The sequence below is a fragment of the Alligator mississippiensis genome, chromosome 5, assembly GCF_030867095.1.
Source record: "Alligator mississippiensis isolate rAllMis1 chromosome 5, rAllMis1, whole genome shotgun sequence".
In the NCBI taxonomy this organism is placed as follows: Eukaryota; Metazoa; Chordata; order Crocodylia; family Alligatoridae; genus Alligator; species Alligator mississippiensis.
This window is the reverse complement of record NC_081828.1, coordinates 69,010,891-69,023,930: the sequence shown is the minus strand read 5'-3', so window position 1 is coordinate 69,023,930 and position 13,040 is coordinate 69,010,891. Positions and strand designations below refer to the sequence as shown.

General features: G+C 43.7%; 1 protein-coding gene and 1 long non-coding RNA gene across 4 annotated transcripts in view; both read left to right on the top strand.

The window, feature by feature from the left end:
• The window catches only part of EEIG2 (EEIG family member 2), a 59,852-nt gene that overhangs the window by 16,874 nt on the left and 29,938 nt on the right, over positions 1-13,040 (top strand). The gene's annotated exons all lie outside the window — the stretch shown is intronic.
• LOC132250825 (uncharacterized) lies at positions 1,974-6,344 on the top strand. The gene is made up of 2 exons (XR_009462468.1): positions 1,974-2,614; positions 5,090-6,344. It is a non-coding gene; the product is annotated as an uncharacterized LOC132250825 (long non-coding RNA).

Genomic DNA, 13,040 nt, shown 5'->3' with positions numbered 1-13,040 from the left:
CTGCATGTGTTGTAACTAGTGTCACATGTATCGGCATCCTTGTGCTGAAAAATGGCAGTGGGGGCACTTCAGTTAAAGCACTTCTGACTCCATTTTTTCAGTGCAGGAATGCTGATTCATGTAATGCTCTGGGCACTTTTTTAATTAGAAGGGTTCTTGGAGCCGGTCTTACTAAAACACCTCCCCCGTCCCTGCCTTTTGGAGCACGTGTATAAATGCCTATTGTCCTGGGCTTTGACTCGTATCAAAACAGGCACATGATGGTCATTTGCACGCACAGTTTGAATGGCAATTAACTCAAATTGGCTCCACTTGTCTAGTGGGGGTAGAAAGGATTTTCTCAGTACTACACAGGTACTTGACGTGGGACAGTCGGCTTGCCTATTTGTAGGGTCCTGGAATAAAAGGCTTTGTCCCCAGATCAAAGTCTGTTTTTATCCTGTTTATAGGAGGCCTTACCCTGCCACACACTTAACCAGGAGTCTGGAAAGAATTTTCTTTCCTATATTCTGCCCTTCAAAAACAAGGTGTCTTATTTGGGAGCATGTGATGCATAAGAAAATAGAGTAGCTGACTAGTAGTGTGACATTCTTTTTTTTTTCTTTTAAACATACCTGGTAAAGTGAGATGGAAGATGGCATTGGAATGCAGTTTGAGGTTTTTTTTTTTGGTAATATTATATATATTATAATATACATTAAATATTGAGTGATAGCAATAAATAAACTATTCTGTGATTTTTGGCTTGGGCTAAAAAAGACTAGTAAAATTTTCTACATCAGTGCTTTAATAAGATATAGTAGTTGCTTTAAAATAGAAACTAACTAGAGTATTTAAGCAACAGCGAGTCCTTTAGAGCAAGTCACCTAATACCCAATATTTATTTTCAGATAACTTACTGTGATGCATCTTGTGACATACTATTTGGAAGGGGGGGAGGAAAGGCATTTTAAAATTAATTAGTGCTTTTTGCATTGTTCTTGTTTCTAGTGGCTTTGTTCATTTTCTAAAATATTCCATAGAGATTTGAATTCTTAGTTACTAATATGTTTAGATTTTATAAAACATTAGCAACTGTTAGCTTTGTATTTTGTGAAATTACTGTGCAACTCAGGAAACTGACTCATAATGGAAAGCTTTCACCAATATGCCCTTTAGCAGTGTCAGTTGCCAAGAAGTTATCTGGATTCCCTTCCATGGTAACCAATTAATATAACTGTCAAAAAATCTTAGAAGTTTTAAGAGCCTCATCAAAATTTCTAACTCTTAGTACTTTATTTGTCTATACTTGTTGGATTGGGGTAACTTGCTACTTTTTAACAGAAAAAGGAATCGTAAGCATTCAAATACCTGCTCTATGAATCTTCTTTAAATCTTGTAAAAGGAAGGAAGTAGGCTAAATACCTCTAAACCTTAAGAAAAGTGTGCTTGAAGTAAGAAATAAATACAATTCAATTTTGACTGGCTTACATGTTTTTGTTTTGTTAAATAAGTTTTGGAAATTCTTGGTTTCATGTAACAGAATCTTTAGTAGTTGTGAAATGAAGAGATGTAACTTTCCCCATGAACAGAGTAAGAAGTAACTTTTGGAATTCTCATGAGCAATTGAGGGTTTTGTGGAGGGTGATTCATCTGCTTGTTTTGTTTCCCCAGCACTTAACCTGTAAAAGCATCCATTTAAAGAAAATCAATATCTGTATTTGATAGGGGTGCACTGCTAGAGATTTTTGGGGCTGATACCGATAGCTGATTTTTAAGGAGCCATATTGGCTGATACTGATCCAATTCTGATATGCAGCTGGGCATCTTGGAGACCAGCATTGGGCCGGTAAGTATGGTGTGGGGGAAGGGGTGGGAGGAGGGAAGGGGCATGCGGGGGAGGTGGATGGAGGCCCCCTTGGTGAGGGAGGGAGTGGGGCAGGGGCAGGCACTGCTCAGCTGGGGCAGAGCAGGGTGCAGGACAGAGCCACGAGCAGCTTATCTGGGGAGTACAGGGGAGAGCGGCTCCTGCCCTGCACACACCCTGGGAGGGCATGAGGGCGTGTGCCCTGGATGTGCACGTGGGGCAGGGTTGGCTGCTGCTGTAGGCTGGGGCCAGGGCAATGCTGGGCTCTTCCCGGTGGGGGCTGGGCCAGGCTGCACTCAGGGCAAGCAGTGGTGATTCTGGGAGGGGAGCTATGGGTGGGCTAAAGCCACCCCAAAATTCACTGTAGCTCCCCTGAACCTCCATTCCCAGCACAGCCTGGCCCAGCACCGCCACCAGGAAGAGCCTGACACAGCCTGCCCTGCTCTGCATGCAGATCCAGGGGCACGCACTGCCCCATGCCCTCCTGGGGTGTGTGCAGGGTAGGAGCTGTCCCCTGGATGAGTCGTTTGTGGCTCTGTCCTGTACCCCGCTCTGCCTCAGCTGAGCAGTGCCTGCCCCTGTCCCAGTGCCTCCCTCACTGTGGGGACCTCTATCTGTCCCCCACACCATGCCTCCTTCCTTCCCCCACAACAGACTTGCCAAGCAGATGCTGCTCTCCAAGCTGCTGGGCTGAGCTCCTGGCTGCATGCACGCTGCAGCTGCACACATGCACAGGGCATTTATCGGCCACGTTGTCAGCCACATCAGGTAAAAAAAAAAAAAAAAAAAAAAAAAGCTGGTTTCCAATACTGTCAATGTTCCCTATGTTGGTGCCTATTTAATATGGCGCCAGTGTATTAGTGTACCTCTAATAGTTGATGTATTTAAAGCATTTCTTCCTCCCGCATTTTTTATCCCTAACAAACTGGTAATCCTGTTTCATATTTGTTGAATTAACTCTTTTGTGCACTGCTTATTTGCACTAGGAAATTCTGATTTTATGAACCCAACCAAATCAAACCATGTTTAAACATTAAATCTTTCTTCAAAAAATACTGTGCTTTCATGGTCCATTATGTCTTGAGTCCATTTCATCCCCCCTCCCTCCATGTGTATCTTTAGTTAAATCCTTGGGGTTACTTCATTAATATTTTTCTCTGCATGCAAAGAATAAATACTAAATGAGAAAAATTGCTGAATAATCTTTTTGAGCTCTTGTATTAAAAAATGTCCTCCAATTTCTGTTAACTAATACCTTAGTAATGCAAAGGTGCTTTGACTGTTCTTGCTGTAGAGGAAAGAGTGAAGTATCATAGTACTTGGGGTCAGAAGGGACCTAAACAGATCATCAAGTCCAACCCCCTGCCTCAGGCAGGAATGGGTGCTGGGATCATATCACCCCAGCCAAATATCTGTCCAGCCTCCTCTTGAAGACCCCCAAGGTAGGAGAGAGTACCACCTCACTTGGGAGCCCATTCCAGAGCCTGGCAGCCCTAAATGTAAAGTAATGTCTCCTGATGTCCAGCCTGAACCTTCTCTCTAACCATTTGTGGCTGTTATTCCTAGTAACTCCAGGTGGTGCCCGGGGGAACAGAGCCTCCCTCAATTCCCACTGGTCCCCCCGGTGAGTTTGTAAACAGCCACCTGATCCCCTCTCAGGCTTCTCTTGTGGAGGCTGAGTAGATTCAGGCCCTTTAGCCTCTCTTTGTAGGGCCTTCCCCACTGCCCCTTGACCATGAGAGTGGCCCTCCTCTGGACTCTCTCAATGCTAGCCACATCCCTCTTGAAGTGCAGCACCCAGAACTGGATGCAGTACTCCAACTGTGGCATGACCAATGCCGCATAGAGGGGAAGGATCACCTCCCTATACCAGCTTGTGATGCATCTATAGATGCACGACAAGGTGCAGTTAGCCTTACTGACCGCTTCCTCACATTGGTGGCTTATATCCCTGCTGGAGTCAACAATGACTCCAAGATCCCTTTCTGCCACCGTGTTGACAAGAAAGGTGTTTCCCAGCCTACAAGTGTGTTGTTGGTTCCTGTTCCCTAGAGGCAGTACCTTGCACTTGTCTGCATTGAATTCCATCCTATTCTCATCTGCCCACCTCTGTAATTTGTCTAGATCTAGCTGGATTCTGTCCCTCCCCTCCAGCATGCCCTCCTCACCCCACAACTTGGTGTTGTCAGCGAATTTGGACAGCATGCATTCCACACCTCCATCCAGATCGCTGATAAAGATGTTGAACAGTACAAGCCCCAGGACTGGGCCCTGGGGAACTCCACTGCCTACATCCCTCCAGGTCAAAAACAGCCTGTCCACCACCACTCTTTGGGTGCATCCATTCTAGCCAATTTGCCACCCATCTGACTGTGTAGGCATCAATGCCACAGTCACCAAGGTGTTTTTTTTTTTTTTAGAGAATGTGGTGGGAAACCATGTCAAAGGTCTTTTTAGAGTCCAGGAAAACTACATCCACCTCGACACCCTTGTCTAGGGACTTTGTGACCTGATCATAAAAAGAAACCAGGTTAGTCGAGCAGGACTTGTCCTCAGTGAACCCACGTTGGTTGTCCCTGAGCATTATCTCCCCTGCTGGGCCCTTGGTGATGTGCTCCTTGATAATTTTCTCAAAGGTCTTCCCAAGGACCGAGGTAAGGCTGACTGGCCTATAATTGCCGGGGTCTTCCATTCTCCCCTTCTTGTAAATGGGGACCACGCTGGCCCTTTTCCAATCCTCTGATACCTGGCCAGTGCCCCAGGAGCGCTCATAGAGCCGTGTCAGGGGCCCTGCTATGACCCCCATCAATTCCCTCAGCACCCTTGGGTGAAGAGCATCTGGACCTACTGATTTACATCCAGCCCCTCCAAAAGTTCCCTAGCTAGGTCATCCCTGACCCTAGGCATGGCGGTGCTTCTCCCTGCATCCGTCCGCAGTTCTAGTGGGGAACATGTAGGCCCTGTTCAGGAATATGGAGGCAAAGAATTCATTAAAGAGGCCGGCTTTTTCGTTTGCCACAATCACTAGATTGCCAAGCCTATCTTATAGGGGCCCCACATTACCCGGTGCCTTCTTACTTCCTATGTATTTGAAAAAGTACTTTTTATTATCCTTAATTCTGGTCACTAGCCCTAGCTCCATCTCTGCCTTGGCCTTCCTAACAGCCTCCCTGCAGTCCTGAGCAACGGAGGTGTAATTTTCCTTGCTTCCAATGTTTATATGCCTCCTTTTTTTGCCCTCAGGCATCCCTGGATGCATTTACCAAGCCATGGGGGCTTCTTAGCACTCCTGTCCCTCTTGGTGCACATTGGGACTGACTCCCTTTGAGCTTGGAGGATCATCTTCTTGAGGAACAACTGCCCATCTTGGACTCCCATCTCACTGAAGCTCTGAGACCCCAATGCTTCTCCTACTAACTTTCTTAGCTTATAGAAGTCGAGGACCTCTGCCTTGCTGCTTGCTTTCACCAAGTGGTGAACAGTGGCATCATAATCTCGACAATAGAGCTGATTTACTTGAAGATCTTGGTATGTGTCAACTGCATGTTTCACAATATTTTGTCCCTTTTAGAAAAATAATGCTTTTGTTTTAAAAGCTGAGATTTCCAAGATGCATGTGCACTGCAGTGACTGACTGTGAGATGAAGTAATAACAGTGATTTTTGGCTATGCCAGTGTGCAACATAGTGAACATGACAGCAAACTTGAGATGTGTCTCCAGTCCCTGGAGGGTGCCAGATTACAACCCGTACTTATGGCTGCATAGCTGGGTCTCCCTTCAAACAGATCTGCAATTCCACCCTCTCCCCCTCCCCTGCCAGCAGCAGCCTATCCATTCCTCTCTGTATTTTCATACCCTTGCAACAATTGTAAATCTACATTGTATCCTTGAAAGAGCTCTTCATGCTTAGCTGTGTAAATGAGTGCTCTAGTTGAATGGAATTTTAACATCCTTTGGAACGGATTGAGCATCCAAAATATTGGCTCAAAATAGTGAGTGGCTACACACCTTATGAAATGAATGTCTATACGCACGTATACACGTAGGCACGTACAAGTTCCCTGGGAATTATTGGTCACGGCTGGTATACATTTTTCCTGGATGAAAAATCTCTGAGTGAAGTGAGAGGCTGCCTGTAACAAGAAGTGACAGCCTTTCACTAGTTAGGAGCATCTGCCTTTCAAATATTTTAAAGGTGATTCCATTATAGAATTAAATCACTTACATCTGACTACAAATTACAGTAATTATTTTTGCATGTTGGCCTTAAGTAATTTTGCAGCAGGCTGTCTCTTCTATTAAAGTCAAAACAGCAGTTACAATAGGATATTTTTCTCTAATATTATAATGATGCTCTGTATGTATTAAGAATTTAAAATCAACTGTAGAATTTTACTCTAGGCTAAAACGACATCAAAACTGACTCTGCGAGTGTCCTTGTTACCAATGTGTAGAAAACTTGCCTTTTTGCTTGAAATAAAAACCTGATGAAACATTTTTGCTTAGTCTGTTTGCACTTGAGTTCACTCTTCCCACTTAGTCATTTAAGTTTAACAATCTCCCAGCTGTCAAACAAACAACCTAAAGGTTAGGGGCGTAGGCAAATGTATGCTGCCTTTCAGGATCAGCTACATTGCTCTACATGGTATGTGCTAGCCTCCTTTTCAATCCACTGCAAAAAAGACCAGTCTGTGCTACAGTAAACACAAATTGCTTGTAGCATATAATTGCAGCTATCATTTAGTGGGACAGTCTTAGGTGTTCACCTTATGAACGATCAGTTTTCTCTTGCTCTTTCTTCCTAATGCTTTATTAAGTGTGTGTGTGTACATGCTCTGCAGCCATGCTGTATTGGGGCTACCTGTGTTGGGGTGGGGGCAACAGGGGCCAGGTCACAGGCATGCACTCCATCCCCCTCCCCAGATTATGGTAGTCAAGATCTGTTGTTCAGGGAGCAGATCATGGCTCTGGCAGGAAGTGGAGTCTGGCTGTTGTACCACCCCAGTCCTGCTGCATAGCTGGGGATTGTGGGACTGGTTGTATGCACCAAGGGCCAGGCTATCCCCCAAGACTGGGCTGGGCAGGGTTGAGGGATCTGCTGTGGGCCAAATTAAATCCCTTGGAGGTCTGGATTTTGCCCCACCCCTGTTATAGGGGAAGTAGAAGTGCGCTGAAGGGAAGATAAGCCTATTGAACACATACTGTGATCTTTTGTTGGGTCTGAGGCAGTCCTTTGTGGGCAAAGGAAACCAATATTCATTCACATCATGTAGATAGAGGCCTGTTCTGCTTGGTAGTTGATGTAATGGATGCTGATTCTGTTTGCTTAGTGGAGATAAGTAACTGTTGCATGAGAAATACTACAGTGGATGTTGAAGCCCTCTGTAGATTACAAACCTTAGTAGTTACTGGCTAGCCTTTACTTGTGTTCACCTTCCTTTCACTGATTTTATTTTTCTTTTCTTTTCCCTCCTCCTATTTATCTTACGGATTTGCTAATTTTGAACTTCATTTTGGTTCTAGTTATTTAAACTAAAATAAAATATTTAGCAATGCAGTGATAGAGCTGTTATGATATCTTGCTGTAGTTCCAGAGTGTGATGAATTTGAGCCTTGCTTAGAGACTTGTACCAGTGGCCTGTAGACCAAACTCTAAAAGGATACCTGGTTATTTGGGCTGGGAAATTGAAAGGCTGGACATTATCTTAGTCACACTGCTCCTATGTACATCTTTGGCGCAGAAACTGATGTCCTAACCATCTTAGGGCCTTATTGTACGTTAATTTTTGGCAGCTCAGGGAGCTTTTAACTATGGAATTGTTCACACGTTAATGTGTGAAACGAGGTTTTAGCACTCTTCAGGCATCTTAAAGTTACACTTCTGATCCATGTTACCTACCTCATGTTCTGTAAATGTATGGCCATTCCCCAGAGAAAAGCTGCCCAAGTTTCAGTCCTCCGGCATCCCAGGATGCAGTATCCCCTCCCCCGACCCTCTTGTTCTGTGTGGACGAACTTTCCACCCCCTGAATTGTATTGCCCAGGAGTTGGCACAAGTACCAAGCCAACTTCCCCTTCAGGGGATGTGACCTGGCTGGGCAACTTGCAGGGGCACAGGCTGGTCTGGGAAGGAGGGCTGGGAGGTGTGGGGGTGTGGAGTGGGGCCAGATAGGGATCCCCATGAGCTAGGGCATCCCTCCTGGGGCACTGTCTTTGTGAGTAGGGCTATCCAAATGCAATCCTAGTCCCAGTTTATTAAAACATGAGACTTTCTTTAATGTTACTTGCTCTGTTTCTTTTTAAAGCCATTTTTTACTATTTTTCATTTTATCTTTTAGTGCCTTCAGTGGCTGACTTCCTTCATTTCACACCCAGCCCCCAATTGCCATTCCCGTTCGTTGTCCCCTCTACCTCCCATTTCACTACCCAGTCCCCTTCATTAAAACTTTTCCCCCTTCCAGTCTCATGCTCCCACCCCCACCAACCCATCTCTCTAACACACCCCCATGTAGAGAAAGGATAGAAGCCTGTTCTGGCTCGCCAGCTCTATAGTAGCAACTCACAGCTGTAGCTCCTAGTCAGGCTCCTGCAGGTCCGCACTCTGGTGGCAAGTCACAGCTATACATTGCAGACAGAGAGATTTTTAGCCTGAATGTGTAATTACCCTAAACTTGAGATAACACTAACACCAATCAACATTTGAGAAGCATAAAGTGTAACAAAGCCCTTACACTAATGCATGGCCATTGTAGTCTACATGTTTAGTGTAACACCGTGCCTACCGCCCAGCCTGAATCGGACCTGCTACCCTGCCCAGCCCAGAGCACAGCTGCAATTTGGTGGCCAAGCAGGCAGGTTCACTTTCCCTGCCAGCTGGCCTAGGACAGCGATGGCAGCCACAGGTGAGCCAGGGGGTGCAGATGGGGTGTAAGGGCCAGGAGAGGGAGACAGGGTGGGATACCTGGAGTGGAAGGTGGGAGATTCTTACCTTCATTTTTCCAGGCCCCTGCTTGCCTAAATATGTAACTGCTCTAAACTTGAGCTAACACTAATACTAATGACTATTTTGAGAAGCCTAAGTGTTATGTGCAACAAAGCCCATCAGAGCCAGTAGGTGCAAGAAGATTGTTGATAAACTAGCATGCATTTTATCCGATATCCCACTTTCCATTTACCTCTGTCCTTAGTTCTTTTCTTCCAGATTGTGTTAGTGTTATATGCTACTGAGGTAAGTGAGTATTAAACAGGGGAGACAGGGCAGAGAAAGTAAACATACCACAGCAATACAGCCCACATACCTATGGGGTTGGGATTTGCTGGAAGGTCTGATTTTAAGGTGATAGATGTGGGCTAGAGTTTTGTGGTGTCATTTGAGGAGTCTGCTGTTGCTGTTTATCTTGTATTGTAAACTGCTCTGAGTCTTTCTAGATAGAGGGAGAAAGAAATCTAAATAATAAGCAACCATAACTGTTACTATTATATTATTCTTTTCCCTCCCCCTGCCTTCTTAAATATAGATTCCTACCTTTTGTCACTCCCAAGTCTCAGTAATATTTTTGACAGTAGCCTTAGGACTGCATGAGCTAGGTCAATTCTGGAATAACAATTATAACCCAATTCCCCCCCCCCCCCCCTTCAAATACATTGTGCTCTTCACAGTTTTACTTCCATATCATTCCCCTTAGCCATGTTGCCTTGCTTCCATGTTCTACCTCATTATCCTTATTGAAAACTGAGGCAAAGGTGTTTAATTTGTGGGCCACATCTGCATTGTTAATGTCTAATCGATTCTTGCTTTCACATTTTTCCCCACCCCCCACACACACACTTTTCCATGTTCTCTTTTTATTTACATATACAGATGAACCCTTTGCTATCTGTTTTACAAGTTTTACCAGGAATTATCTGAGCTTGTCGTGTAGCAATTTTCAGTTGTCTTGATTCTCCCAGCCTAATAAACAAGAGTGATCTATTCTCTTTCCTACTGAGCCTGAAGTTTAGGAGCCCAGCCTTAAACTGCTTATCTGACTCCCAGTATATCAAGGGTGTTTTAGGTTACAAGTGTCAAAAACTTCAAACCTATGTTGAGGTACAGCGGAGTAGTTCATAGATTCATAGATTCTAGGATCGGAAGGGACCTCAATAGATCATCGAGTCCGACCCCCTGCATAGGCAGGAAAGTGCTGGGTCTAGATGACCCTAGCTAGATGTTTATCTAACCTCCTCTTGAAGACCCCCAGGGTAGGGGAGAGCACCACCTCCCTTGGGAGCCAGTTCCAGACCTTGGCCACTCGAACTGTGAAGAAGTTCTTCCTAATGTCTAGTCTAAATCTAAATCTAGTTGTATTCCCTCATTAGAGTATTTCAGTCTTGAGAATTGTTAGCATAATATATTCCATCAACACAAGCTCTCTTACAAATTAAAAGAACAAGCAACTGAGCAACTTGCAAAATGAAATACGAATTATAACGTTTGTTGGAGTTGGACTCGTATTTATTTAGCCTCCGATCCAGGAGACCAAGTGTTTCCCAAAGTATCAGCAGTTAAGCTCACTGGTTTAAATTGATTGGAAACACCTTTAGTACTATACCTATTGAAGTAAACTCTCAGCCATTTAAATAAGACCTCTCTGTGCAGGCAGACAGTTAAAAATCTCCTGGGACAGTGTGAATTCTGTTATTGATTTTGCTGGAGTCAGAATTCTACTCATGCTCTTCATACAGACATCAACACATTTTGGCTTATCTAAACTTGCTATGTTGTTTAAAATGGAAAATGTGACTGAATAACTTTTTCCAGACTGCCACAGCATTGTGGCTCATTAGAAACATCTTGCCAAATCCTTCTGTTTTATCTAAATGGCTCTTACTCCTAGATTATAACAGAAAAAGAGAAGTAAATTTTGTCCCAATGTGAAGAACTTGCTCTATATAACTAAAAGAAAAAGTAAATGCATTTTAAGCATATATTTAATAACTACACAAATAAAAACAATTGGCATCTGGGTATAACACAGGAATGTGTAGTGTAATAGAAGTTGGTTATTACAAGCTAGTTTAATCTACCCTAATGCTTGATGGTGACTTCTAAGTAAAAAAGCAGCTGATGACTGACTCGCTTGCTCTTTCCCATTCTTCTTGATGTATTAAAGTTCAGTTTTATCTTCAGGCATTGAAATAAGTTTTCTTTTCTTTAAGAAGTTATTGGGTCTTCATGAAGAAAACCATATTCTCCTGAAACTCAAGAATTCTTAAAATAACTTCAAACTGTACAGAGTATATAACTCATTAACATGTACTAGGTATGTATAACTTTTGTAAGCCTTTGTAGTCTGCTGTAGCTTGAGCTCTTTTGTGTTTTAGATAATGAAATGTTTATTTTATTTCTGTTTTTAGTTTCTTGTGACTTGATTTGTTGTTTGACTTGTGCATCTTTACCAAGCTTTTTTTCACAACTGTTGAAGACCATTACCTTCTTTAAAACATGAGCAGTTAAACCAGATGAAGTCTTATTTTTTGGCTTTTTAAAATAGCAGATGGAGGCAGCTGTTCTGTAACAAAACTATTCAACTCTTTGATGTAGGATGGTTTTTATAAGAAAAACAAAACCCCCTCACTAAACTATTGCAGCTCTAAAGTTATAGAATCATCTCCAGCTTCTGGAGCTGTGTTAGAGATACGTCACTTAATAGAACAGATCAGTTCTGATAGTCTCTGTCACACTTCCTGAATTTGCTTTTGTATTTTAAATATTCTCTTGGTATAAAATAAACAACTGACTCTTATTCTTTACCATTTACTTTGGGTTTTTCAGTGCAACTTACTCAATCTATATACTTACTATCCTTTTGAGTAAAATTAGTTCTGTATACATTCTTTTTAACATACCTGGCTCTTTAACTTATAACAGTGAAACTTTTATCTTGCAATAGTCAATCCTAACAAATCCTTGCCATCTTTTATTGGACTAGCTGTATATTTTGGATAGTTAGACAAGCTTTCAAATGCAGATGTCACTGTGTAGTCTGGCCTCCTTTTTCTTTAGGTTTTGCCTTTTTCATTGTAAGCAGCAGATTTCGGTATCTTCCATGTTAAGATAATGTTAGAGTGGTGTTGTAGCTGTGATGGTCCAGAAATTATGTGAGTGGCAAGGATTTCTTAGGGCAGGGGTGCTCAACCACAGGCCCATGGAGACATAGGTATCTGGCCTGCAGGGCTCCCCATGGTTCAGGAAATTTTGGCAGCAAGGGAGCTGTGAAACTAAATATGGTTACCCTCCCACACTGCCAAATTCCTAAATGCTGAGCCCTGCGCAGCCGGTTGGGGCCAGATCATGTGCCATACCCCCACAGCTAGATGAGGCTAGGTCATGTTCTTCCCCACAGGCTGGCTAGGGCCATGGAGCTGGGTTAGGCTGGCTCAGGTCCCCTTTCCTCCCACCCTTGGTGGGGATGTACTATGCAGTCTCCCTCCCACCTTCTGAGCCAGATTGGAGCCAGGATGTCCCTGCTTCCCTTCACATGGCTGAATGCAGCCCTGTCATGACTGCCCTGTGTATGATTGAGGCCAACAGCCTGATCCAGCCCATGGACAACCTGGGCTCTGCATATCTGGCCTGCTGGCTGAAGAGCAGGGTGGATTTGATTTAAATCACTGGTCAGGAATTCTCAATTTAATCATTATTTTCTACAAAAAGTGCATTCTTGTTGTTTGATATCTTTTAATTATTTACCTTCTTGAAACTCCACAGTTTTAGAGAAAGGTAAGGGCTTGACTTTGTGTATACAAACTTGCAGAGACGCAAGAGGGCTGATCAGGTCCGTTATTTCTCATCTCCATATATGGCCGTTAACAGGATGTTATCTCTGGAGAGATGAATCAAAGGTTTGAGAACTGAAAATAAGCATCACAGAGCTGCTTAATGGGATCTTCTAGACCACCGTTTCTCAACCTGTGGGTCATGACCCAAAAGTGGGTCACAACAATATATAAAAAGGTTGTGAACAAACTTTAAAAATGGATTTTTCTTCTAAAGGAGAAGAACGTGGGAAACCATGGCTTTTCCCTTGCAAGCTGGCAAAATTCCAGCCTGCAAGGGGCGGTTTGTGGGGGGAGGGTGGCCTGCCTGCCCCTCTACACTCACCCCACACACTGGGGGACTGGGGGCGTGGGACAGTGGGTCAGGCATGAGGG